Here is a 5,451-nt window from a genome sequence, read left to right as displayed (position 1 = left end):
AAAAAAGGATGCACGGTTTTGATGAGAGAAAACAAAGAGTCAGAGGCTGCGCTACTGTTTTGTTTTTAATTTGATGGAGAGCTAAATTTTTTGTGTGATCAATCACCAACTATGATCTTAAATTTTAATCAGAGTCTTTGATATTTAAGAAAGATTTTATTTTAGCTTTATTCCAATTTACTCTTCTTCTCTCTACCTCTGAATTTTATGCTTTAATTGTTATTGTTGATTAGAGTAATTTTATTACATAATTTTCAGGTTATAAATTTTTTCTGAGGTTTTGCTTACTATAATCAATTGGTATAGTAACTTAAGAGTAATTTGGCTTGACTTGAGTGATTACTCATGCTTTATTTTTGGTATGGCTAACATAAAATAGTTGTTAGGTTGTGGGTTAAGAGAGATTTTAATTAGTCTATAACTTAATTTCTTGTTTAATTCTTGAATGATAATTTGAGAAATATATAATGAAACCAGAATAATAAAGTTAAATAAGATTAATTTATTTTGTGGACGAAAAAGATTAAATTTAGGTGATTGGGTTGTGATTCATTGTGTTGCTTGTGTTTAATAATTTTCTTAGTTGAATTTTTTCTATTTATTTAATTCTAATTTAGTTTTAATTTCATCATAAAAAATCTCCTATTATTTAACTTTTCATAATCATAATTCAAATAGTTACTCTATTAACTCTTAGGGAGACGACCTAGGTTGTGTTTTACTATAAAATTTAGTTTTTATTAATTTTGGTATTATTTAACAATAGTGTCAGTGCCTAAGTTCTTGCAATTCCTTCTTGAAAGAGGAAGAAAGGGAAGAAAATAAAAGAAAATGGAAACCATTAACGTATTTTCTAAGAAAATAATAAATTAGAATTTATTCAAATCTATATGTACATGTACTTTTCTTACATATAGATTTAGCCTATCAGTTTTTGATATAGTAAACAAATAAAGAATAGCCATATATATATATATAGAGAGAGAGAGCTCAAAATGTACGAAGACAAGGAAAAATTGCAATGAGGGGTGATAAGAGTCAATATTTATTGTGGGCCAATAAAATGTAATATTTATTTATATATTGTTATTGGCTGGAAGGAGTTAAGCTCCTAATTGATACTATATTCTATGAAAATTTTGTTGTAGAATTTTCAAGAGATCCTATTTACAAGAAAAGTTCTGCAAAACTTCTACAAAAATATTGAAGTCTTGTTATGACAATAAATATTAAAAGTGTTAGAATTTTTATATAATCTAATTATTTTTTAGAAAATGGAATGAATTTTCATTTTAAGGTTTATGAAAATGCATAATGTAGTTCACACCCATGTCGATCACCTTCTATTTTTAGGGTGTGACAATTTTGTTATCAGAGCCTAGGTTTTATATAGCTATATGGAGTAAAAACTTTTCAGTGGGGTCTCAATTATCATTATAACCCGAAAAAAATTATAATTGAGACATCATTGAAGGTTTTATAGGAAGTCTTAGAAGCTATTTGTTTCTTGTTATTGATTTCTTTTACTGTATAGAATTGTATTTTAAACTATATATTTCTTTTGTCTCCTTATATAGTAAAACATGCCACCTAGACGTTGAGTATCTACTATGAGTCCTACTAATGATTGGGCTTTTGGTAAAACTTTATCAGCAAATGATATGCCCTTAAAAGGTAAGGGACTGCATCAAAGTAGGATTAGAGCTAGAGGTGGCCGAACCCTTAAGTTCCTCCAAGACATTCCTTTCGAAGTTGAATGCTTAGAATCTAAGTCTGAGGAACAAACTGTACCCTCTATACATGTTATGCAAGATGAACCTTCTGTGGTAAAATTGTCATAATTTATGAAGCCAAGTCCACTTTCCTTTTTAGAAACCAATAGATGGGAGGACCTAATTGAATTTCCCAAATGAATTGAGAAGAGATGTTTAGCCTTGAGATGCCCTGATGTTTAGTATGTCGAATTTACAGCATTTTAGCTTCAAGGAGTAACGAGTACTTGGGCAAAAACAGTCTCAGGTCTGCATGCAACTAGAGTACCTTCTTTGACATAGGAAGAATTCAAAACTATATTTCTAAATCGATATTTACCTTAAAGTACTAGAGATATAAAAGTTGAAGAGTTTTAACTCTAAAATGCAGTAAAGGAATGTCAATTATAGAATATGATTAGAAGTTCATAGAGTTATCTTCTTTTGCTTCTCATATTGTATCGACTAAAGTAGAATGGATTAGCAGGTTTGTACATGGATTGCTAGTAGTCATACATGATAATATAGAACCTATATTAGATCGTGATATTACCTATATTGAGATTGTTGATAGTACATTGAGAATTAAAAATTGGTGTAAAGTAGAGGAAGTAATTTTTAATAAGTGCGAGAGAGCGATTGATGAGAAATTTCTCAATTCTTCTTCTGAGAGTCATTGATTTTAGGTTACTCTTACTTTCATGTCATGCAATCTAGACCTAAATTCTATGGTTCTCCGTCAGCAAGTACTCCTATCATGAGATCTAGTTTTAGTAATGTTAGGCCCCAAGCCCAATCCATTTCAAATCAATCGAGTTATACTAGAGTTCCTTGTGCTAGTTGTAGGAAATATCATTAAGACCATGCTATATGGTGTCTAGTGCATGCTTTGAGCATGGGCAATAGGCCGTTTGAAGAGAAATTGCCCTTATATCCAGACAATGTCCGGTTATGTATCAGTTCGACCTCTTCCCTACCTTATTTCGTCTTCAATCCTACTTGTTTGGGCTACCCTTGCTTTAGCTAGAAGAGGTATGTTTAGAAGTAAAAATGGGAAGCGAGGATAGTCTTCTTTAAGACATGACACTGGTTAACTTCCATTATGCTACTCTTGATTGCCACTTGAAGGTGGTTGAATTTGGTATTCCAGGTGAAACTCCTTTTGTATTGTAAGGGAGTTTTATGAAAAGACTTATTAATTTTATTTGGATTCAATTGCCCAATAATTATTGATGAAGAGTTGTCAAAGTTCTTTAGCTTAGGAAGGGATATTGATAAGTTTGCTGTTAGTTTGGATCAAATCCCAATCGTTTGAGAATTTCCTGATGTTTTTCATAAGAATTACTTGGTTTATCACTTGATCAAGAGATTGATTCTTTCATTGATTTGGTTCCAGACACTTAATCAATTTCTATTCCACCTTATAGAATGACACCTTCTGAGTTGAGAGAACTATTAGATAAGGGATTTATTCAACTTAACACATTCCTTTGGGGAGCACCAGTGCTCTTGTGAAGAAGAAGAATAGATCATTAAGACTTTATATCGATTATCGAGAGCTTAATAAGATAACAGTGAACAATAAGTACCCATTGTCTTGAATTGATGATCTTTTTAGTCAGTTGCAAGGAGTGCAATGTTATTAAAATAGACTTGTGTATGAGTTATCACTAGGTAAAAATCAAGAAGGAGAATAGATCTAAGATTGCATTTAGAACTCAATATGGTCAGTATGAATTTCTTATAATGTCATTTAGGTTAACTAATGTACCAGTAACATTCATGGATTTGATGAATTAGGTATTTAGACCATTCCTTGATAAGTTCATAATCATTGTTGTTGATGATATTTTGATATATTCAAAGAGCATAGAGGAGCATGAATAACACTTGTGACTTATTTTACAGATATTGAGGGACTAACAACTTGAGGCCAAATTCTCTAAATGTGAATTTTGGCTTAAGAAAGTTACTTTGTTAGGGCATGCTGTTTCTAAAGATGGTATTCAAGTGGATCCAAGTAAAGTGAAAGTAAGGCAAAATTGGCCATGACCCATGACAATCACAAAAATTCACAGTTTCTTAGATTTTGTAGGGTATTATCATCATTTTGTAAAAGATTTTTCAAGGATAGTTACTCTATTGATGAGACTAACTCAAAAGAATATGAAATTTGAATGGGATGACAAGTGTGAAGATAGTTTTCAAAATTGAAGGAATTTTGACTTTAGCACTAGTTTTAAGCAAAGTGGAGTAGCATTTGAGATTATTGACAATGGAACATTTTCTAGCTCATATACAAACTCATTTTACTTTAATGGATCAAATTTAGAGTACCTAATTTTTAGATCTAAAGTTATGCAAGTTAAAGGAAGCAGTCATACTAGAAAGTAATACTGAGTTTGTAGTTGACCAGGAAGGGATATTAAGATGTGATAGTAGAGTTTACGTACTATAAGAGAAAAAGCAACCTATCTTGGAAGAGGCTCATCATTCTGTATATACTGTTCATTCAGGAGCAATAAAGATGTACTAGGATCTGAAACAATTGTATTAGTGGGATGGCATAAAAAATAGAAAAAACAGAGAGAAAGATGTAGCAAACCTTGTTTTATGTTGTCTGACATGCTGACAAGTTAAGGAAGAACATCAAAAACCAGCTGGATTACATCAACAATTAGAGACGCCATAGTGAAAATAGAGAATATAACAATGGACTTTGTTAGTAGGTTACCTCGTATAGTAAAAAGATATGGTTCTATTAGGTGATTGATTAAGTTAGCTCATTTCATTCTAGTAAAGATGACTTATAATGTTGATAAGTATACTCAACTGTATATTGATGAGATTGTTCAATTACATAGGGTTCCGATGTTAATAATTTTGGATGGAGGTTCTTAATTCACTTCCCAACTTTAGAGGTAAGGCACTCAGCTAGATCTTAGTATACTTTTCATCTACAAATCAATGGCGAGTCTAAGATGACTATTCAAATTCTAGAAGATATGTTACGGTCTTGTATTTTAGATTTTAGTAGTAGTTGGAATTACTACTTAGCTTTAGTAAAGTTCATTTACAATAACATTTATTAAGTTAGCATATGAATGGCTCCATATAAGGTAGCAGGTGATGTAGATCCCTTATTGGATGGTTTGGTATGAGTGATGCTAAGCTTTTAGGATCAGATCTAGTGTAAATGTAAAACAAATGAAAATAAATAGATAAAGATTAATAACAACTCTAAGTCAACATAAGTCTTATGTTGATAATCAATGTTAGGAGTTGGAATTCATGGTCGGGATAAAGTGTTTCTCAAGGTCTCTTTTTGAAAGGGGTAATGAGATTATAAAAGAAGGGTAAGCTAAACTCAAGGTATATCGGTTCATTTGAGGTCTTAGAGAGAGTTGGCGTAGTTGCTTATCATTTGGAGCTGCCATCTGAATTGTCGAGTATTCATCCGGTGTTTAATGTATCAATGCTATGAACATACTTATATGACCCTTCTCATGTGATGGAAATTCAAGAAATTCAGATCGACCCAGATTTATCATATGAAGAAATTCCTGTGGCTATTTAGGTAGGCAAGTAAAGAAGTTGCGGTCGAAAGAAATGCTTTGGTGAAAGTGTTATAGCATTATCATTCTCAATATGAAGCTATATAGGTAGTCAAAAGTGTTATGCGTGCTAAGTGTCCACACCT

Source organism: Prosopis cineraria, unplaced genomic scaffold (genome assembly GCF_029017545.1).
Source record: "Prosopis cineraria cultivar Desert tree isolate PC_DT_omini unplaced genomic scaffold, ASM2901754v1 PC8, whole genome shotgun sequence".
Taxonomy (NCBI): domain Eukaryota; kingdom Viridiplantae; phylum Streptophyta; class Magnoliopsida; order Fabales; family Fabaceae; genus Prosopis; species Prosopis cineraria.
The sequence above is the reverse complement of the archived record's forward strand: the minus strand, read 5'-3'. Positions refer to the sequence as shown.